Source organism: Odocoileus virginianus, chromosome 20, assembly GCF_023699985.2.
Source record: "Odocoileus virginianus isolate 20LAN1187 ecotype Illinois chromosome 20, Ovbor_1.2, whole genome shotgun sequence".
In the NCBI taxonomy this organism is placed as follows: domain Eukaryota; kingdom Metazoa; phylum Chordata; class Mammalia; order Artiodactyla; family Cervidae; genus Odocoileus; species Odocoileus virginianus.
Window position 1 is genome coordinate 28,062,399 of NC_069693.1, and position 24,550 is coordinate 28,086,948.

At 40.4% G+C, this 24,550-nt stretch overlaps 1 long non-coding RNA gene across 1 annotated transcript in view; it reads right to left on the reverse strand.

The window, feature by feature from the left end:
* Positions 1 to 499: 499 nt before the first annotated feature.
* Positions 500 to 24,550, reverse strand: part of LOC139030048 (uncharacterized) — a 29,088-nt gene continuing 5,037 nt past the window's right edge. The window contains exon 3 of the long non-coding RNA XR_011482363.1: positions 500 to 613. This is a non-coding gene — a long non-coding RNA (uncharacterized lncRNA). The remainder of the gene's footprint in view (positions 614 to 24,550) is intronic.

Consider the following 24,550-nt stretch of genomic DNA (forward strand, 5'->3'; position numbering starts at 1 on the left):
TGAAACTATGCCTGAGCATAGTTGGTCCAACTTTAGAAAGAAGGTCTGATCATCCCAAAGTACCACACCATAAAGAAGAACGCCTTAGCGCTAGTGCGCCTCCAGCTGTGGTGCACTCAGACACTCAGTCGTGTCCGACTCTCTGTGACCCCATGGACTGTAGCCACCAGGCTCCTCTGTCCATGGGATTCTCCTAGGAAGAATACTGGAGCAGGTTACCATTTCCTCCTCCAGGGAGCCTTCCCAACCCAGGGATCGAACCCATGTGTCTTAGGTCTCCTGCACTGGGAGGCAGACTCTTTACCCCCAGCACCACCTGCACAGCCTGCATTTCTGGCTACTGAAAGTGTCTGTGTACACCAGAAAACCACTTGGCAAGGAAGGTGGCTTCCTCTAGATGACTGTGAAAGTGTCTTTCGACTCGGTTATTTTATGATTCTCTCTCTAGGTCAAAGTCTTGTGAGAGAAAACAACAGCTCTTGTGGATTCTTACCTCAGCAGGGCAAACACTTTCAGGACACCTCACTTGGTTTTCTCCTCCATGAGATTAATTCAGAGTCTGGTATCTCACAATCATAGAGAGTTCAAATGGAGGCTGCTTCTTGACATTTTCCTGCAGAGATGTCAAGTTAAAGAAACCAGTGTTGAAGGACAGAAGAGAGAAACGCTTCAATTAAAATCATCTAGCAAATTAAGTTAGGTCTTGTTATAGCTTGAATTGTGTCCCCAGAAATTCATATATTGATGTCCTAAGCGTCAGTACCTCAGGATGTCACCTTATTTGGAAATAAGGTCACTGTAGATATAATTAGTTATGATGAGTTCGTTAGGGTGGGCGCTAATACAATATGACTGCATTTGTGCTCAGTCGCTCAGTTTTGTCTGACTCTTTGTGACCCCATACACTGTAGCCCACCAGGCTCCCCTGTCCATGGGATTACACCAGCAAGAATACTGGAGGGGGCTGCCATTCTTCCTCCAGGGGATCTTCCTGACCTAGGGATTGAAGCAGTGTCTCCTGAGGCTCCTGCACTGGCAGACAGATTCTTTACCACTGAGACACTTGGGAAGCCCCTACAGTATGACTGGTGTCCTTATAAAAAAAGGAGAAATTTTGAGCATAGATAGAAGTGCACACAGGGAAAACACCACATAAACACTGGACTTATGCTGCCACAAGTCAGGGAGCTACCTGAATCTTGGAGAAAGACCTGCAGCGGATCTTTCTCCTGCACCTTCAGAGGCGCAGGACATGGCTCTGGGGACACTTTGATTTCACCTAGATGTGAGATTTCTCTTCAACAATAGGCCCAGTTTGTACCTGTGTCTGAAGACTGATCAAAGAAGAGCAGAATTCCTCTACATTTAAAGTGGTGTTGGACATCTCTTTGAAATCAATTCTGTAAATCAGAATTCTTCCCAGATGAGACAAATCTTCACTGATTTTCTTACTCCGTGCTACAGATATTGCCAGGGTATAGCACAGTGGGTCTCCCTGTCTAAGATAATTCCTGATCTGTGGGGGTGAATAAACACAGTGGCATCTGATACCCAGATCCCACTGAAATTTTATTTAGGTTTCACCTTATTTGCACAACACTTTCACACTTTTATTACCCTATCTGTTCCTACTATCAATTTTAAAAGCAAATAAAAAAAAAGAAAAACCGTAATATTCTACTTTAAATTTTAAAATGTCCCCATTTGTAGAAAGAATATGTGGACTGTTGAGGACCACAGAGTAAATTAATGATAGGGTAGGGACCAGTGCATTGGTATTTTGCACAAAATGCTTTTCATCTATTGGATGACTGCCTGTGTTTTACGTCCTTTGATTTGGGGCTATCAAGTATCTACTATGTCTATTTTGGCAAGCATTAAATACTCTGGCTTCACTGCCTTTTGCTTGGCTATGTGACTTGCACAGTGAATGCAATGTGAGTGGAAATGACATGTTTAAAATTAAGGAGAAATCTATACTTCATCATGTGGTCCCAAGACGCACAGTCCCTCTGGCATAAGACTACCAATATTCCCAAGAGAAACTTCTTTCAGCTTGAGTTCTGGCATAAAAGTAGCACAGTGCAGGCCACATTGAACACATGATGGCCATGTAAAATGAATGATAACAATCCTTGGTTGTAAACTACCGAGGTTTGAGAGCACTTCCTCAGCATCACATCATGTAAGCTACCTGACCAATACAGACTTCATAGAAGTTATCTTCTCTATCCTGCCTCTGGAGGGAAGAAAAGGTTTTACTGTTTTTCAAAGACCAATACAGTAAAAATAGATAGTAAATGTATTATTCATATTTTGATACATTAATACAGATAAATTAGATATTTGTGTATAATAAGACCTAAAGCTTACTATCTACTACGTTTTTAAGGTTTCTATACCTTATTATCTCTAACTCTCTCACATCAAACATGAGTTGTAATGTGGTAGATTATAGAAATTTTGACAAAATTCCTTCCTGTACCACAACTTAGTAATGTAACATAGCAGGTCTGGAATGTAATATGAAATCTAGGAAATAATAAAACAACAATAGCCACACCACATTTCCTTTTTTTAAATTTTTTTAAAGAACATGCAAATTAAATCTCAAAGAAAGGAAGAGACATATTTAATACTTCTCAAAGTCTGCGAGAGAGGCAGTACTATGAGCTACTACTCTCTAAATCCTTGTTAGTATAACTGACTACCACAAAAGAAAGGATTTTCTAGAGAAGTGTTGGGTTTCTGTTATTTCCCTTTAATATACAACAATATTTATCTAGAGCTCCTCCCAGTCTAGAAGGTTGAATTGCTCCTGCTTGGCATAAACTTTCAATTTGGAATCATTTTCATGACTGGTATCAGCAGGGCTTAAATTCATAGAACTTTCTAGAACTAACACCCAAAAAAGATGCCCTTTTCATTACAGGGAACTAGAATGCAAAAGTAGGAAGTCAAGAAACACCTGGACTTAAGGGGCAAATTTGGTTTTGGAGTACAGAATGAAGCAAGGCAAAGGCTAACAGTTCTGCCAAGAGAACGCACTGGTCATAGCAAACACCCACTTACAGCAACACAAGAGAAGACTCTACACATAGACATCACCAGATGGTTGACACCGAAATCAGATTGATTATATTCTTTGCAGCCGAAGATGGAGAAGTTCTATACAGTCAACAAAAACAAGACTGGGAGCTGACTGGGGCTCAGATCATGAACTCCTTATTTCCAAATTCAGACTGAAATTGAAGAAACTGGGGAAAACCACTAGACCATTCAGGTATGACCTAAATCAAATCCCTTATGACTATACAGTGGAAGTGAGAAATAGATTTAAGGGACTAGATCTGATAGAGTGCCTGATGAACTATGGACGGAGGTTCGGAGGTTCCTGACATTGCACAGGAGACAGGAATCAATACCATCCCCAAGAAAAAGAAATGCAAAAAAGCAAAATGGCTGTCTGAGGAGGCCTTACAAATAGCTGCGAAAAGAAGGGAAGTGAAAAGCAAAGGAGAAAAGGAAAGATATTCCCATTTGAATGCAGAGTTCCAAAGAATAGCAAGGAGAGATAAGAAAGCCTTCCTCAGCAAAGAAATAGAGAAAAACAACAGAATGGGAAAGACTAGACATCTCTTCAAGAAACTTAGAGATACCAAGGGAACATTCCATGCAAAGATGGGTTTGATAAAGGACAGAAATGGTATGGACCTAACAGAAGCAGAAGATATCAAGAAGAGGTGGCAAGAATACACAGAAGAACTGTACAAAAAAGATCTTCACGACCCAGATAATCACAATGGTGTGATCACTCACCTAGAGCCAGACATCCTGGAATGTGAAGTCAAGTGGGCCTTAAGAAGCATCACTGCGAACAAAGCTAATGGTGGTGATGGAATTCCAGCTATTGAGCTATTTCACATCCTGAAAGATGATGCTGTGAAAGTGTTGCAGTTAATATGCCAGCAAATTTGGAAAACTCACCAGTGGCCACAGGACTGGAAAAGGTTAGTTTTCATTCCAATCCCAAAGGAAGGGAATGCCAAAGAATGTTAAAACTACCACACAATTGTACTCATCTCACACACTAGTAAAGTAATGCTCAAAATTCTCCAAGCCAGGCTTCAACAATACATGAACCATGAACTTCCAGATGTCCAAGCTGGGTTTAGAAAAGGCAGAGGACCCAGAGATCAAATTGCCAACATCCATTGGATCATCAAAAAAGCAAGAGAGTTCAAGAAAAGCATCTATTTCTGCTTTATTGACTATGTCAAAGCCTTTGACTGTGTGGATCACAATAAACTGTGGCAAATTCTTCAAGAGATGGGCATACCAGACCACCTGACCTGCCTCTTGAGAAACCTGTATGCAGGTCAGAAAGCAACAGTTAGAACTGGACATGGAACAACAGACTGGTTCCAAATAGGAAAAGGAATATGTCAAGGCTGTATATTGTCACCCTGATTATTTAACTTACATGCAGAGTACATCATGAGAAACACTGGGCTGGAGGAAGCACAAGCTGGAATCAAGGTTGCCGGGAGAAATATCAGTAACCTCAGATATGCAAGACAACATCACCCTTATGGCAGAAAGTGAAGAGGAACTAAAAAGCCTCTTGATGAAAGTGAAAGAGGAGAGTGAAAAAGTTGGCTTCAAGCTCAACATTCAGAAAACTAAGTTCGTGGCATCCAGTCCCATCACTTCATGGCAAATAGATGGGGAAACAGTGGAAACAGTGGCTGACTTTATTTTTCTGGGCTCCAAAATCACTGCAGATGGTGATTGCAGCCATGAAATTAAAAGACGCTTACTCCTTGGAAAGAAAGTTATGATCAACCTAGATAGCATATTAAAAAGCAGAGACATTACTTTGCCAACAAAGGTCCATCTAGTAAGGCTATAGTTTTTCTAGCAGTCATGTATGGATGTGAGAGTTGTACTATAAAGAAAGCTGAGCACCAAAGAATTGATGCTTTTGAACTGTGGTGTTGGAGAAGACTCTTAAGAGTCCCTTGGACTGCAAGGAGATCCAACCAGTCCATCCTAAAGGAGATCAGTTTTGGGTGTTCATTGGAAGGACTGATGTTGAAGCTGAAACTCCAATATTTTGGCCACCTGATGTGGAGAGCTGACTCATTTGAAAAGACCCTGATGCTGGGAAAGATTGAGGGCAGGAGGAGAAGGGGACGACAGAGGATGAGATGGTTGGATAGCGTCAGCGACTCGATGGATATGGGTTTGGGTGGACTCCAGTAGTTGGTGATAGACAAGGAGGCCTGGTGTGGTGCAGTTCATGGGGTCACAAAGTGTCAGACATGACTGAGTGACTGAAATGAACTGAACTGAAATTCACAGACCTACCATATAATATATAGACAAAAAGGGCCTACAGGCATTCAAGTAAATTCTTAGCTGTAAGGGTATCTATGGAGATCATTATCTACATGTGGGATTGACTATCACGATAGAAACCAGATATACTAGACCAGAGAACAAGGGTGAAGGTGAAATCTGGTGGAGTTCCCTAAGGGTTAAGAGGGTCATCATAGTGCAGTGTTTTGAAAAGTCTTAATCTTTGAATGTGGCCATGGATGGAGCTGCTCCAGGCGTTGACTTGGCCTGACCATCCAGAGGTGGAGGATGTGCCTGTGAGCAATTCAGCGGCAAAGAAAGCGCTAGATCCTGTGGATTCTTAGTGGCATCATAAAAAGTCACTATAGAAGATGGTCTTATGCAATGGACATGCCTCATAGAAGGTTGCAAAATAAACCAAGACATGAATGTAATATGTATCAATACTTACCACCGTACATTTGAGAGTGGAGAAGAGGCCAGAAGAAATAAGTGGTATATGTCCTCATGTCTTACAGAGGTAAAAACAATACTTATGGAAAACAGGAGATAACTGTAAAAAGTTCTTGAGATCAACTACATATGTTGTCAACATAAATCACTGTCAAATTGTTTTGGCATCAGTATAAGACTTAAATGATCTTAAAAAGAATGAAAAAGGGAAAAAAAACCCTGTAATGGCCAGGAGACAGAAGAGTAGAGGTTTAGGGGGAAAAACATAAATGTCTTAGGCTTAGGAACAACATGGAGGGACTTCTCTGGTAGTCCAGTGGTTAAGAATTCACCTGTCAGGGCAGAGGACACTGGTTCAACCCCTGGTCTGGGAAGATTCCACATGCAGCAGAGCGACTAAACTGTTCACGCGCCACAAGGACTGAAGCCTGTGCCCCTAGAGCCTGTGCTCAGGAACGTGAGAAACCACCACAGTGAGAAGCCTGAGCACCACAGCGAGACTCAGCCCTGCTCTCTGCAACGAGAGAAAGCCTGCAGGCAGCAGCGAGGACCCAGTTTAGCCCAACATAAACAAACAATAAATACCTTAAAATTATTTAAAAAGAACAGTGTGGACAAGCGTGTGACTAAGTCAGCAATAGATGAGCAAGAATGATTGTGAGGGTGGGGTTTGCCAGGGGATGAGGAAGGCCCTGCAAATGTGTTAGTGCACTTAAGCCTATGACCTTTCATTATAACCACTTGCCCGTGCACCTGTCTTGCCAAAGTCGGACTCTTTCTATTAACAGATAAGCCTGTAGGGAAGACCTGTGTGCTGTGATACGATGAGGAGGCACTGGCAGGGATCCTTTCTGCCCCCTGTGGTGTGTGTGCCTTGTAATGACGCTCACCCACATCCCCTAAGTAGACTCCTAATGACTCAGGCCTTTTGACTCTTTCTTTGAACATTTTCAAGCTTTGCTGAAGTGTTTGAAAACTCATTATACTTTATTTGACTTCCTTTTATCATACAGAAATAAAAAGTCCCTGATGGAGTTCTGGAATCAACGTTTCAGATACTGCACCCAGCAGAGGAAAATCTTAAAAAAAAAAAAAAAAAAGTACTCCCTGAAAGTCAATTAAGTATTAATGTACACTTCGGGTTCACACACACATGCATGTGGATTCACACCCTTACATGTGTATCACTCATGGTACAGTCACACATTTCCTGTGACGCCAACCCACCACCCCTTGAAAGTGCAGTCTACTCATCTCTGAAATAAAGTACACATGTGGCAAATTACATGGGAAAAGGAAAAAAAAAAGTAAAAAAGAAGGCAATTCAAAAGGGTAATAGAACAGAGAGTAGTAGTTAATTATGATTTATAAACTTATTAAGTTGCTAAGCATTGTAACGAACCAAAGAACAAATTTAATTTTAAACAACATTAAAGTAGCAAAGTTGCCTAGATGAAAACACAAGCTCAGGAAACGTATTTAAAGACTGAGAAATCACATTTTTTTTAGGAAATGGCCCAAATGTCACCTTTTAATTCTGCTTTCATTCATTTAACATGAAGGCAAGTAGAACTAATACAGAATAATAACAACTCAACATTTCCCAGATAATTGTTATTAAGTGAAATAATGTGTGCGTTTTTTCCTTCCCTTGACACAAGTTGTGTATTATTGGCAAAAACAAATCACCATGGGTGTAGTTTTGAACTCGGATGTTCTTTGTGTACCCACTCTGTGCAAATCACGGACTCAGAGTCTCGATAGTATGCATGTACAACTAAGCAGGAGAAAGTATCATATCCTCTACTTTGAAAGCAAAAAAGAAACATTAAAATGATATAGAAATTTTGGTATTACAGAAATCACCTATACACCACGTGATGATAAAGTTAACTTTGTTACATTTGATTACATATTATGTTGAATTATAATTCTGAACTTCCCTGTTTTTGCCTTCTTTGCATGTGAAACAAGAGGCAAATTGCAGTGAAGTGTTAGTTGCTCAGTCATGTCTAACTCTTTGCAACCCCATGGACTGTAGCCCACCAGGCTCTTCTGTCCATGGAATTCTCCAGGCAAGAACATTGGAATGGAGAGCCATTTCCTTCTCCAGGGGATCTTCCTGACCCAGAGATTAAACCTGGGTCTCCTGCATTGCAGGCAGATTCTTTACTGTTTGAGACCCCAGGGAAGCCCCTGAAAAAATTATAGTAGAAAGTAAACCTAAATGTGCTTCCTTAAGCGTAGCCTACGTGCTAGTTCTTTAGCACCTGGGAAGTGATTGTGTTCCTATACCAATCACTTAAGTTTAACATGGATTGATGATCAGAGATAAAGAGGAATAATGGTGTATCTCCCTATACTAAAATGTTTTAAGGAACTAAAAACTTAACATACTCACACTTTTTAAAATGAGGCATACATGACTACAAAGTTCCTGAGTTTTAGGTTCATATCCTCCTTGTTTTCCTGAACTGTCCACACAGAGCTCATCTGTGCCCCCAAAGAATCTAGCTCTTTTTTCTGTTTATAAAACTGCACATGTGTTGAGCACTTATTCTATGTCAAGCACTGTGTTAAGGATTTTACAGAGATTATCTAATTTCTCAAAAAAAAAAAAAAATCCATTCACATATAGGAAAACTGAGGATGAAAGAGTTTAATAATCCACACCAAAACATCAGGTTGAACTGGTGAGCTGGAAGGGGTCTCAGGGAGCCAAGCTTTGCAGGATGTTCTTAAGTCTCAAGTGGTGGGACTCACTTGGTGGATGGTTGGATGGCTGCTGTGTTCATCAGTTACTTAATTAGCCATCTGTTTTGCTGGTTTGCATGCCTTTTCCAATAAACAGGAAGCTTCTTGAAAATAAGGATTACAATTTACTTATTTATTCCTGAAGCACTGATTTTCTACCACAGACTAGATACTGTTCTGGGTAACTGGGATATAACAAGGAATAAATTAGAAGAAAAAAAAAAAGCAGCCTATTGGAGCTTAGTTTCTGGAGGGGGAAGAAAGAAGAATATAATTTTACAAATACTGTGCCTGGTGCTGTAAAGTCCTTAGAGTGGGGTAGCGGGGAGAGGGGCTGGGGGTTGCTAATCCAGAAAGTGGAAAAGGTTGTGTAAGTGTTTAGGAGGCAGGAGAGCGAATTTGTAAATGGAAGTCAAGGAAGGCTTCAAACTAAGGTGGTATTGATTCCAGGCAAAAAGTTGGTTACTACAAAGGCCACAGAGCATGACTACACGAACTGTGTAATAGAAATACCAACCAGTGGATGCATGAGACAAGTGCTCGGGCCTGGTGCACTGGGAAGACTCAGAGGGACTGGGTAGAGACGGAGGTGGGAGGGGGGATCGGGATGGGGAATACATGTAAATCCATGGCTGATTCATGTCAATGTGTGACAAAACCCACTGCAATACTGTAAAGTAATTAGCCTCCAACTAATAAAAATAAATGAAAAAAAAAGAAAGTAAAAGGTAAAAAAAAAAAAAAGAGGAGCAGACTTTTCATATATCACTAAAGTTAAACTGATATAAATTCTAATTTGAGTGAAAAAAAAAAAAAGAAATACCAACCAGAACAGGTGGTAGCAGATGACGTCAGAGAATTTGTAAGATGAGGGAGGGACCCATCATTTAGAACCTGAGACCATTTAAATTCTCTGCATATATAGAAGGATTCCCATTCAATCAATTTCAATTAAAAAATAAACTTGATGACCTGACTTTGACCTTGCTCAGGTCACTCAGGGTATCATTGATACAGAATCATCATCAGGCATATAACAGGGCTAAAAATTGAATCCTTAACCTCTGCAAATATGATTTTAAGTTTCCCATGTAAATTCCCATCAGTATAAGGTCTATTTAATGACTTGATAAAATAATTAACTTGCAACCAAGAGCAATAAAGTCCAAGATCAAAAAACCTAGAGATGATCCTAGACTAATTCTAGATGAACTACACTGTGCTCAGGACTATGTTTTTTTTTAAAAATCTGGCCATCTACAGGATAATTTAAGGTACTATGTGAGGAACTGCTACCTAGTTGGCAATGGCTCCTGGAACACTCAGAGCAAAAGTGGATGGGGTGGGGGGAGAAGGACGGGAGTGAGAGAAAAAGGAGGAGGAGACAGAGGAGGAGGAGAAAACAAAAAGAAAGACGTGGTGAAAGAGGAAAAGAAGAACAAGGGAAAAAAGGAAAATGATAAGTCATTTTCTCAAGGACAGAAAACTGTGGACTCTTAAATCAGTCAAATCTAGGTTCAAACCCCAGCTCTTCCACTTGGGCATGAGAGATGACTGACTGCCCACCTGCACACATTCCCACTTCCCTTCTTCCTTGATCACCTTGATCTTGTCTTCAGTATCCCCTACATGGCCATGCCACCAGAGTGACAGCCTACCTCAACCTCCTGATCTGAATCTTTCTTGGTCTAAGGTCATATTATGGTAGCCTCATTTATCTTGCTAACTGAAAGATCTGGTGTATATAGGTACAAACGCTAGGTCAAACTACGGTCAGGCCCTGGGAGAGCCTCTGGAAAAGCTCTGTTTGATCTTAAAGAGACACTAGACAGAAACCTTCCCTTAGCTGAGGCTCTAGCATGCCAGCTGCATGAGCCAACGTGCCTTATTCAGACAAGCTAAATTAAGGGTGGCAACATGCGGGAGCTGCTGGAAATCTGACCCCCTGGGATGATGTTGAGTCAATAAATTAAACTGTCTTGGACTTGAAACAGTAGTATCATTTAGGCCACTATCGGACAGGTTTTCTGTTTGATGCAACTCAACCGAAAATCAGCGAAGTAATGAAATTCATAAGACAAGTGATCTCCTTTCATCTAACAAATATTTAGTGAGCCCTGTGAACCATGCTAGGAGCAAAAGGTAAAATGATGATGAAATTTCTTAATCTGGCTGAGTGGTGCTACTAATGCTGACCTTAATACTGATCTCCATAATCTTGCCATGAAAAATAGGTTATTATTATTATTAAGCTTTGGAAACTAGGAAATCAGTTAAGAGATAACTGTTGCATAATTAGAAAAGTTAAATGCATGCCTCTAGCCCATAAAAATGGTTCCAATATGAGCTTTGGTAATTGAATGATGACCTTTCTTCAGAATATTAACACTAAATGAGGATGTCTAAAACACAGGTAAGTTTTTGTTCCTTACTCTGAAAAAGGCTAGATAATACCATTGTGGTGTCATGGAAAGAACACAGTTTAGAACCTGGCATCCAGACAGCTCTATGATTTATTGCTATTTGACTTGGGGAAAAAACATGATTTCTCTTGATTCATTGAAAAAAAAAAAAAAAAGAAGCTATATTCAGAAAAGAAGTTCCACCTGCGCCCATCACCAAATATTCCAAAGTCTCTATCACTATCAGCAAAGGTGTGTCTTTGCTTCTGTTATGGCAAGTGAAATTACAAGCTTTGCAAACCAGTTTTTCCAATATGACCTGGGCCCTCTCTCACCTAACTAAGGATCTCTCTTTTGCTGTTATCTTCTTTTTTTGTATTATCAACTGTCCCCTATTTATTGCATCATCATCAGACTAGATCACTGTAACATTTCCCACTTCACCAAAAGTACTTCTTTTATCCCAAAACCTCCTTAAACTATTGCCCAATACCTCTGTTCCCCATTGCAGGAGAACTAGAACTAGATGTACATCCACTGTCTTGATTTCTCTCCTTCCTGGCCCTCTTCTTTGCACCCATTCTGGTTTTTTAATGTGACCACTCTCCTGGAACAACTCCTGTCAATTACTTCTGTCATCAAATACAATGGTCATTTATTAGTCCTCACTGAACTTAATCACATCAGTGGCAATTGACATAAACTCCCTTCATCTTTAAATATATAACTTAGTTTTGGAAAAAACCCTAATTTGAAAAGATACATGCATCCCAGTGTTCATTGCAGCACTATTTAATCCAAGACATGGAAACAACCTAAGTGTCATCAACAGAAGAATGGATAAAGAAAATATGGTACATATATACTATGGAATATTACTCTGCCATAAAAAAGAACAAAACAATGCCATTTACAGCAACATGGATAGACCTACAAATTATCATACTAAGTGAAGTCAGACAAAGACAAATATCCTATGATATTGCTTGTATGTGGAATCTAAAAAAATAATACAAATGAATTATATATACAATAGAAATAGACATACACACTGAAAACAAACTTTGGGTTTCGAAGGTTACCTTTCCAGGAGGGGAGGGATAAACTGGGCATTTGGAATGAACATATATTCACTACTCTATGTAAAATAGATAACCAACAAGACCCACTGTATAGCACAGGGAACCATACTCATTATTTTGTAATAACCTACAAAGAATCTGAAAAAGAATACATATGTAAGTATTCTTTTTCAGATTCCATATATATACATAACACCTAAAATTAGTTCAATATTTCAATTATTCTTCAATTTTTTTAAAGTATTTTTTTTAATAAATACATAACTTGGCTTCTGGGATACCAGAAATAGGTAAGGGAGTAGAGTGCTGTTGAATGGAGTTATTTTATTTATTTTATTTTTTTTTCCATTTATTTTTATTAGTTGGAGGCTAATTACTTTACATCATTGCAGTGGTTTTTGTCATACATTGAAATTAATTAGCCATGGATTTACATGTATTCCCCATCCCGGTCCCCCCTCCCACCTCCCTCTCCACCCTATCCCTCTAGGTCTTCCCAGTGCACCAGGCCCAAGCACTTGTCTCATGCACCCAACCTGGGCTGGTGATCTGTTTCACTCTAGATAATATACATGTTTCAATGCTGTTCTCTTGAAACATCCCACCCTCGCCTTCTCCCAGAGTCCACAAGTCTGTTCTATACATCTGAGTCTCTTTTTCTGTTTTACATATAGGGTTATCGTTACCATCTTTCTAAATTCCATATATATGTGTTAGTATACTGTAATGGTCTTTATCTTTCTGGCTTACTTCGCTCTATACTTCGTATAATGGGCTCCAGTTTCATCCATCTCATTAGAACTGATTCAAATGAATTCTTTTTAATGGCTGAGTAATATTCCATGGTGTATATGTACCACAGCTTCCTCATCCATTCGTCTGCTGATGGGCATCTAGGTTGCTTCCATGTTCTGGCTATTATAAACAGTGCTGCGATGATCATTGGGGTGCACGTGTCTCTTTCAGATCTGGTTTCCTCGGTGTGTATGCCCAGAAGTGGGATTGCTGGGTCATATGGCAGTTCTATTTCCAGCTTTTTAAGAAATCTCCACACTGTTTTCCATAGTGGCTGTACTAATTTGCATTCCCACCAACAGTGTAAGAGGGTTCCCTTTTCTCCACAGCCTCTTGAATGGAGTTATTTTATATGTGTTGGTCATGAAAGGCCTGTTAGAAAATATAATGTTTGAGTAGAGGGATGTAGGAAGTGGGGCTCCAGGTAGATGACTGGAGACAAGCATTCAGGCAGAGAACCCTACATGCAAAGGTCTTCGGCGTACCTGGAGTCTTTAAGGAGAAAAGGAAACACGTGAGACTTGAAATAAGTGAGGGAGGAGAAAAAGGTAGGAGAGAAGGTCAGAGGTGTGGTGGTTAGTGGCAGGGGAGTCTTGGGAACCTGGAGGACAATTTTTAGGACTCTGGCTTTTTTACTGTAAGAGCTAATGGACGTTTGGAGGATTCTGAGCTCAGGTGTGGCATGAGAGATCTTTAAAGGGTCACTCTGGCTGCTGTCATGGGGGAAGAGCTGGGAGCAGGTAGGCAGAACAGAGTCAGGTAAGAAATCAGTAGCCTGGACTCAAAGATAGCTGTGGGAACATGGAGAATGTTTGGATTTACAGTATTTCAGAGATGAATCTGACAGTGTTTGCTTGTGAGTGGGAAATGTGAGGAGAGAAGAGGGCTGACTGAAAACAGAATAGGTGGGAGGGTGGTAAGATTTTAAAGACTGTTCATACCATCTTACAGAGGGGTTAAACCTACCTGTACTCCAATACTACATCTCCTTAGCCAGCCTTGACTTTAATATTTACGTGAATGTGTTGTCTTCGTAAACTCTTTTCTTGCACTGTTAATAAATTTATTCTTCTTAATTCTCTGTTACCAGTCATTTCTAGAAATACATGTTTTAATCCTATGTGAAATACTCTAGAAATACAGTGATTTTTTAAAAAAATGACTTTCCTTAAAAGAGTTGGATCACCCTTGATTTGATGGTCAGTGAGGACCAGATGTTTTTTCATATGGAAAATGCATGACATGGAGTAACTGCTATTTTTAATACCACTCTGCTTCCAGAATTTAATCTTTTCCACCAGTTTTTACAGGATATGCTTTCCATCTATCAATTTGAGTATTCATATTGGATTGCTTTATTAAAAAATGGTTTTCACAGTAGAGTTTCAGACCTCACTTTGTCCACACACAAATGTGGGCTTCACTATGTTGTCTTTGGGAAGAGCGTGGCCTTTGGGTTGGTTGGCCATGGATTCAAACACCAGCTCTAACTCATTCTAGCTCTAATGTGACCTGCAGCAGGTTGCCGAGTTAACCTGAACTCAGCTTCTTCACCTATAGCAACAACAGAAGGAACTCCTACGGTTGTGGTCAAGCCTGAATGAGAACAGCAGATAGAGTTCCTGGGAAACTATAGAGCTATTAGCTCTCTTTTCCTTTGTTCAATCACCTGCATATTACTCTCGTCTGCCATTTGTGCCAGTATGGTGTTGCTGCTGCAGGGACTCTCCCTAAAGGTAGACTACACAGGCCTACTCTGTTAAACTCTGAGGGCTATGCGGATTGTTTCGGCCAATGAACTGTGGACAAAGCAACGTGTCACGTCTGAGCAAAAGCTTGGTCAGTCACACCATGTTGTCCTCGAAGTCATGACAGCCAAAGGGAAACTGCTCTATGAGCCTGGGTCCCAGAGAAAAGATGACAAACAGCAGAGCCATCGCTGACCCTCAGTGCACATGCAGCGGATGAGAAAATAGAGCCTCCGTTTTCCGAGTCACGAGCACTGGGGACATTTATTATCACAGTTTAACATAGCCTACTCTGACAACACATCCCAACAATAAAAGAAACATCTAGAGTGTCTCTCCACCTCAACAACAAAAGCAGCAGCATCTCATGTATCCAAGTGAAGAAGAAGTAAAGCAATCAAAAAAAAAAAAAAAAAAAAAAAACAACCAAAAAATGCCATGCTAAGTATGGCCAAGACTCTGTGAGTTGTTAAAATTATTTATAGATGATATTTGCCCTCAAAGAGATCACAGTACATTATTTCAGCATATGTTGTTATAAATTATCTCTCTTCTGTTCACACAAGGGAAGATGTTCTCTGACCTGGAAACATGAAGGAGACGTCAAAAAATGTCCTTCTGCCAAAAGGGTGTGGAGTGAAGAGACATTTTTCTTTTCTCATTGTATCCACGTCATATTCTACATATATCCCAAAGCGACGAGCTCACTGCAGTGTCTGTTATTGCAGAAGGACAAAAAGCAATTCCATGAGCTATTTTAGTTTTCCTAATGGAACAACTAGATGCTGCAGATGAAAGAGTTATTAGAAAAATAAGTCTTAGCTTTTCTATAAAAGCATCCAAAATGTGCTGCACATCCTGGCCAGTCCATCAGCACTGTGAAGGTGTACATTAACAGAGAGGATCTCTATTTAGATCTTATATTTAAAGTCTTCTTGCCCCAAGAAAGTCGCCAAAGAAGAAGAGCCAGAAAAAACACCTGAAGTTGAATGAATGTGCTTTGGTACCATTTTTTACACATCTGTTTGATGCACTTGTTTCAGTGACAGACAGAAGCCCTTGTCTGGTATTTATTCAGGCCACTTGCCCAACCTCTATTTTCTTTCTTCCCTTTCCTGGCATTATGGTTCCTTGTCCCCACTCTCAAGTTCAGCTTTTGATGATGTGCTTCTTCACTCCTGACCTTTGCCGTTTCTTCTTCTTTTGTTTAAATGTTCAACTGTGAGAAAATGCACATAATATGAATTTACCATCTTCACCATTTTTAGGTGTGAGATCAGTAATGTTAAGTTACTAATATTGCTATCCAATCCATCTCCAGAACTTTTCCACTGTGCAGAACTGAAATTCTAGAGCCATTAGATAACAACTCCCGATTTGTCTTTCCCCAGCCCAGGCAATGACCATGCTTAGCTTCTGTCTCCATGAGCTTGGCTACTCTTGACACCACATGGAAGCGAAATCATACAGTATTTGTCTTCTCTGGGGCTGATCATTTTACTTAGTATAATTATTCTACTTAGCTCAACTGTCCTCCATGGTATGGCATGTGACAGAATTCCCTTCCTTTATAAACCTGAGTACTGTGGGCTACAGTAAATGGAGTTGCAGAGTCAGACATGACTGAAGCAACTTAGCATGCATGCACGCAATGTTCCTTTGTGTGTATATATGACATTTCACTTATCCGTTCATCAGTTAATGGACTCATGGGCTGCTTGCACCTTCTGCCTATTGTAACTAGTGCTGCTGTGTACATGCACATGCCACCCCTTCTTAATGCTGACCTTAAGAACCTCGGCACAAGATAAATGCTTTTGCTCTTCCATCCTCAGGTACACTGGGCAGGGATCAAACAGTGGAGCTGGTAGTGGAGCAAGATGACAAGGCACTTGCCATTGGCATGAAGTCAAAAGGGCGCCCAAAAACTCAGCAATCAGGGCCTGCAGTATTTCAATGCATGCGAAAAAACCCATGATAGACAAAACACCAAAATTTTAAGTGAAGAAAATAACAGTAATGGTACATACACAGCCATATTAATGCCAAAAGCAAAAGAAAAAAAAAATAATAATATTGATCTTGCCTCTATTTGAAATTTGCCACTCAGTCCATCACAAAATTTTTGCATTTTTTAAAAACACGTTGCACTGAAGTATTACCTGGATTACTGAGTTTTGTGCTACCTCCTTAAACAGTGGGACATCTACCTATGACAAGGGCTTCCGTTTCCTCACCCTAGTCCCAGCCCCGTCAACCAGATTAGAGTTACATGTTTAAGGTCCCCACTGGCTTTGGAAAATCAGATCAGACCAAGCAATAGCTTCTTTATTATTATCTTTCTAAACTGGAGAAACAGGCCAACTACCATAGCTTAAGTTATCAATCTTACCCATAATCCTGCCAAACATATCATTCTTTGAAACACCCCTTCTAGTGAAAATAAATTTTTCATGGCCAAATTAGTTTTGTAAGTGATCAGTTAAACACAGCCAAACAGATATTACTTGAGAATGTCTAGGAATACATGCTGAATGTAACACTATATACTTCTTTGCCAATATATATCATGAGCCTTTTGGGTAGGTGGAGCTTGCATTTGAGCAAGTATTTGAGCAAGAAAGCACATTTTCAAGCAGAAATCCAACCTGGACATCCAGAGAAATGCCTAGACAATCTTGGGGGAGAGATGTCAATAAACTGGAAGAAAATGCACAGAGATTGTGAAAAGATAAATTGATAATAAGCATGCTGACACAATCTAAAAAATGGTATCACAACAGAAAGATGAAAATAGCTCACTTGCTACTCTGGGGGAAGGAAGTTTATGTTGTATGGTTTAACATCCTCCTGTTGTTAAATAACACACAACTTCATGTAGGATGCAGTAGAAGAAATGTGAGTTACTGTTCATGCTTTTTCAGCGGACAGACTTTTCACTGACTGAAAAGTACCATTTTGCTAATTTCATTTTAACTTTCATAAAATCATCATTTTGAGTTGAAAGACAGGGTCAAAGCTGGCTTTACAAGAAGGTGGGGAAATGAACTGAAATTGATTAATCTGAAGGTATGGAAAAAGGCTTCTCTCTCAGCATAATAATGGTAAATCCATTTCGCTGGGTGAGGCAATGCAGAAGATTTCTCTTTATTAGACACTGGCAGATCAGCAGTCTTAAGACATCCCATTACAAACAGTAGACAAAGCTTATTGGTGGCTCTCCATATGCCAGCTCCTGTTGTAAGTACTGAATGTGGATTACATTTTTAATACCTATGATGGTCCCAAGAGGTAGATACTACACTTACCCTCATTTTGCTCAAGATGGAAATTAGGTTCAAAGAGGTTAAGTCACTTACCTAACTGACATAGTACAGGATGAAACTCGGAGTAGAAGCGAGGCAGTCTGACTCAACTCACCTCACAACCTCTAGAGGCTAGAACCTTAAAACTTTTGTCTTCTAAGTATCAGCAGGCATTAAGTTGGCCCCTAGCTGGGAATACAAACTGTTCTGGCTAGGAACAACATAAATAATGCTATCTTGAAGGAATTAAGGAGCAACGAAGGGAACTGGCAGCAGGACTGTCAGCAGTAATACAAGAGCTTCACATTTTCCATGAGTACAATAGTCACAGAGAAAACAAGAGCAAGCACCCCATGCCACGGTAGAGTTGTCACAGTAAGGGTATGACTTTCAGGAAAATAGGAGATTAAATCTATCTATATTACATCATAGCCACACACTTCCAGAGAAAGAAACTTAGACCACTGGCAAAGACATTCACTCTCCTCCCAAAACCTATGTCTCCATCCCCGATGCAGCCAAATAAATAAATAAATTTTTAAAAATTTTAAAAAGTAAAAGAGTAGCTACTATTATGTTTATGTGTTACATATTATTTATTATGAACCATTATCAGAATATCCTCTGAAGTTACACATATCAAAAACCATGGTAGATCTGAGCAGCTGAGAGGAGAACTCAAAGACTATTTTAGATTGGGAACTGTGTTCTTACATGTATTTCTTCACATTTTAAGTGCATGAATTCTCTTTACCAAAAATATTTCAAAAGCATACTTGCTTTGTGAGTTTCTCACAGAATGTTTTGAATTCATACCTCAGCTTAACCATGACTTCTAATTCTGCAAATGGTACAATGTTCCAACACACAATATATATTTTGTTATGCCTTTGCTATAATTAATCAGGCAAAAAATGAGTATTATATTTCCTAATGACAACTTTGTGCCTGCAAAGCAAAACCTTGCCACAATGTTAATACATCTATATGGTCGCTTGCATCAAAATGCACAATCCTTAATTCTAATTTCAAGCTTTAATTGCTATAGGCCACACTAATAAAGGATTTTAAAATGAAAAAATACACTTTCTGTAGGCTTTTTCTTTAAGAAATGCTACATAGTATAATGATATATGACACCCGGAGAACAACAGGATAAAAAACACCAAGCATTACAAATGTGTTTGGAGAGAGAAAGATTAAGTTGCTACCAATTTTAATTTACTGGAACATAAGAAAATGCACCTAACAATAACAGACTTTAAGAATAAGGCAAACATTTTTGTAATAAGAAATGCGTGAAATGGAATACAGACTCTTCCTTCAAGCAGACCCCAGGAGATATTGGAGTGTTTGCTGAGCTTCTCTTCTGTGCCTTGTTCTGCACCAGAAACTCCAGGGATAAAGACAATGAGGGAGGCAAGCTTCCTTTCCTAAGAACTTGAACTTCACATTGGGAAATTCACCCATCATTGGGATTTTGATAAGTTCCCACTATCCTCAGAACTCAAAGCAGAAGCAACAAGATTAAAAACCTTAAAATAAATGATAGACGATCATCACAAAGGGATAAATGACTCTTGGGCAACAGCAAGGTTTGGCTGTAGCAGAACTGCTTATATTAATGTATTTGAAGACAAGTGTGGCTATCAAAAGAGAGAGGGGCAGGAAATGACAGACAGATTTACCATGTGTCTCAGCAAGGCCTGGAAGGTGAAGCAGAGGCCAGACCTGCCCCCATGAACCTCCCTTCCCTTGGACAGGACTGACTGTATTGCAGGGAAGGTGCAGAGGCTTTGAGTCTGAAGCACTGACAGCCTTGATCTTCCTGTGCTCTCCTTCTGTGTGTGTGTGTGTGTGTGTGTGTGTGTGTGTGTGTGTGTGTGTGTGTGCATGCTCAGCTGTGTCAAACTCTGTGACCCCATGGATGGTAACCCATCAGGCTCCTTGAAATTTTCCAGGCAAGTATACTGGCGTGGGTTGCCATTCCCTCCTCCAGGGGATCTTTCCTACCCAGGGATAGAACCCCTGTTTCCTGTACTAGTAGGTGGATTTTTTACCATTGAGTCAGCTAGGAAGTGACAATTGTAACAGATCTTTTCGTGCAATTCCACCCTCCCTGAACACACATAAACACACACACACACACACACACACACACACACACACAACTTCTTAGACTTCTCATTGTTATCAACTTCAATAACATGTTTAGTTTCTTATGAAGAGTGGCTGTGAATTGGCTTTCCCATAAGAAGACAGTGGGTTTCCCTGATAGCTCAGTTGGTAAAGAATCCTCCTGCAATGCAGGAGACCCCAGTTCGACCCCTGGGTTGGGAGGTTCCCCTGAAGAAGGGAAAGGCTATCCACTCCAGTATTCTGGCCTGGAGGATTCCATGGACTAAACAGGTCACAGTCAGACACGACTAAGGGACTTTCACTTTCACTATAAGAAGATAATAAACACATGTTGAGTATTTACTATTTCCATACAGTTCACATTTGCTTTTTGTTTAATCCTCTAAACAACCCTAACAGTTTGATGTCAGTATTCCACTGTTATCTGTAATCCAAATGTTTCCTCCAACTTTAGTTCATAAGCCACATGGAAAGTCATCTTTCTCTGTAATGGGAACTTATCAGGCTTCTCTTCCAATATCAGCTCAGATCCTCAATCCTTCTCAATATCTCACTTTGCAAAACAACTCAGTGTCATAAAATCATTATCAAACATGACTTGGTAGAGGTGGCAGGTTTGGAAAGATGTCTGGAGAGTATATGATATGTAAAGAGAACATCATATGAGAAAAAAAGGCATGAGAACTTCTTCAGTTCAGTCGCTCGGCTGTGTCCGACTCTTTGTGACCCCATGGACTACAGCAACGCCAGGCTTCCCTGTCCATCACCAGCTCTTGGAGCTTGCTCAAACTCATGTCCGTTGAGTCAGTGATACATTTCCATATATTATTCCACTAAAGCTGGCATATGTGTCTGAACCAGCTCAACCAACTTGAGCTTCTAAGGTCCTTGAGATAAGAGACTATTAAAATTGCTTAGAATTATGTTTTCAGATATCTGTTTAATTTTCCTGTTCTTAAGGCACTGATACTATTCCCAAATCTCCCCACCATCTTTGACTTTCCAATTCCTATTCAAGTTCTTCTACCTGCCCTACTTAGGTCCCTTCTGATACCTCCTTAGGAGAAGATGTGGATATGTCACACATGTAAATTGACCTTTCTCATACAATTGTGAGCCAGTGCTTCCTATGAAGGATGCAGTGGCCACAGAACTAAGTAGATTCATCACAGCAGGAATCAAACAAGCCTGTCTTTGATCATGGCGATGTACACAACCAGCAATATGCATTCAGACACTCAAGAAATTAGAACATTTTCGGAACAGAGTATCACCTTTTCCAAAAATACATCTGAGTGAAGTACAGGATGATCATGTTAGTCCTCTCCATTGATTTCCTCTTCTCACCTCTTCTTTCCTCTCTTTCCTTCTCCCCACCCTCTCTGTAAAGAAGAGAGGTAACTAATTTCGCGGTGAGACATACATGGGCTGGAGAGCTAGTATCTAGCTAAGCAGGAGCAGACTGTTCCACCCTCCTAGGGCTTCAGTTCCTCACGACTGCAACTGAGTTGAGAGTGCTGACCATTCAGGACCGCTGTGCAGATAAAAGGACATGGTGCATGCAGCGTTGGAAGTATCCAGCGAAGGAATATGTGCCTTTTACACAGTAGCTACCCTGCAAACAGCACCTATCCTATGACAACTAATACTAATCATAATAGTGGCGGTAGCAGTAGTAGTAGAAAATAAAACTGTCTGAGGCATATGGGACCCCATATGGAGACTCTGTACAATTTCTAACAAAACTGGTATTTAGATGAGATCATAGGGTTCCTGTAACATCCTCTCCTACCCACAGCAGAAGCCCCCTGTGCAATAATGACAGCTCCTGTCAGAGAGACATACAGTCTCAGTTCCTGCATCTGACGTGGACTGAAGCTCTGTTCTGAGCATGAGATCCACGACAGAGACTGTTTGGGCCACACATCTTTCCTTAGACAGAGCAGCACTCTCTCTCCGTCCCTGAGGTTTCTGTCCATTAGTTCCAGTTCTGTACCCCCCGGGGCCAACCAAGATGAATCCAATCACTCTTGTTCCTGACAGCGCTTCAGATATCTGAACAAAGTGATAGTGTTCCCCCAGAGCATTCTCTTCTCCAAACAATCCGTGCTCAGATCATCTCTCCATGCAGGTTGCATCCTGGGCCCTTCAGTGTCCTGACTGGCAGTGTGATGCCCAATCTGACACAGTCTACAGCAGAATACAGAGAGCAGAGAACCACCTGTGATCTGCACTGTGTGTGTGTCAATATGGCTAAATAAACTGACAGTCTCTGTATGTTGAATCTTACTGAGTGTGTGATTAAGTAAAACATCCAGACCTGTGATATGTGTGTTTGTACTGATAAGTTTATATGTGTATGTGTATTTACATATACATATATAATTTACATATAAATTTGTGTACATATTTCTTGCTCTCCCTCTCCTGCTAAGAATAATCCTTGTTAAACAGTTTTAATCTCACATGCATATTATGACATTTAAATGAGTTTCCAAGTAAACTGCTTACATGGGTCAGGTGAATATAGGTGAATGACACCTATCCTTATTATATTTTTACATGTATAGATACAGACTATTTGTCAAAGTCTGTGTCAAGTTCCAGAGATATGCATGTACCTGAGAATATGTATCCTTAAACTACATATACAATATGGCCTCTGCCCTTAAAGAAATAAGAGCTTGGGAGAAATTATTTTTAATGATGGGTCAACTACTGAATACTGTCCCCAACTTACAGTTTTTTGACTTTACAATGGTGCAAAAATAATACACATTCAGTAGAAACTGTACTTGGAATTCTTAACTTTTGACATTTTCTAGGGTTACTGCCATATGGTCTGACGGTCCCCTGTGACACTGGGCAGGGCAGCGAGTCTCAGCTCACAGTCAGCCACCGGAAAGCAGCCTCAATGACCAACACACCACCATCATTCTGCACCGACCCATTCTGTGCTTCACTTTCAGCACAGCATTCAATAAATTAGAGATAGTCAACATTTTATCATAAAATAAGCTTTGCGTTAAATGATTTTACCCAGCCGCAGGCTAAATGTGTAAGGTAGGGTAGGATCAGTTATGATGTTCTGTAGGTTAGGTTGAAGTGAAAATGTTAGTCGCTCAGTTGTATCTGACTTTTGCGACCCCCATGGACTGTAGCCCACCAAGCTCCTCTGTCCATGGGATTTCCCAAGCAAGGATACTGGACTGGGTTGCCCATCCCCTTCTGGAAGGGATCTTCCCAACCCAGAGATTGAACCCAGGTCCCCTGCATTGCAGGCAGATTCTTTACCATCTGAGCCACTGGGGAAGGTTATTTATTACAAGCATTTTTGACTTAACACTACTTTGAAGTTGGAACAGGCTGTGGGGGACATAACCTCATCATATGTGGAGGAAGATCTTGGGAATTAGGCACATGGGGGGTGCACAGGACACAGAGGAAGAATGCTGAGTTTATACCAGCAGCAGGGGAGAAAGAGGGGCAAGGGGTATCAGGAAAATATTTCTGGGGGGTAGGACACTTGAGCATGAAATTTTCAAAGAATAAACTGGAATTAAGAGTATGAAAGGGCGCACATGTTCTAAGCGGCAGGAGGAATATATGCAAAGCAGACGATGTTATGCGCATGCGGACATGGGCAGAGTTGAACAGGTTTCTGTGCATTTGGCTTCAGTATACAGATACATTAGAAGATGTTCAATGTCCAGTTACAGGAAGTTATCACCTCAGCAGACAGAAAGCTTGTCAGCTTACATCTGAGAAATACCAGGGTGTACTGGAACGAGAAAGCTCTAGGGAGACACCCAAGCTCCACAATGTCTAAGCTGTACCAACTTGGACAAACAGCTTACCACCTGGCATACAACTTCCTCATGCGTAAAATGAGTGTAATTACGCTCAGCAATAATATAGGGAAGGCACCTCCCTTCTAGTAACTACTTAGGATGCTGCTGCTACTCCTGCTCACTTCTGACTTGATATTTAAGACAGACACGGGCCAAATGAAATGTATAAGTATTCCAGAAGCCACGCTGTTAACAAAAGGAAAGGAAAAGACATTTATTGTGGAAAAGCAATTATTAGGTGCTGGGCATGCAGGTGAGAAACAGGGTTATTAGGAAGGGGCTGGAAAGGACGGCTGCTATTTTCAGTTGCCTTTCTGCTTTGAAATCATACCTACTTAAAAGTGCTGGTCTGGCTAAATCTCTATTTGCTCCACCAGAATCTTTTATAAATATGCAAACTTTTACCTAGAAAAAATAATCCTACTTCATTTTATACATCTGCCACATCCCAAACTGTTTTATCTGATGACTGAGTATTTTACAGCACATCTTCCAACGTCTGCTGCTGTGACTCAACTGACTTAAAGAAATTAAGACTGTCTGGGTGCATTTTGCTATTTTTCCATAGATATAAGCAAAGCTATAGAAGGAGAGCAAATCAGACTGCAAATACACACCATAAATTTTGCTTCTTCTGATAAACATTTCTTAGTCAATCAA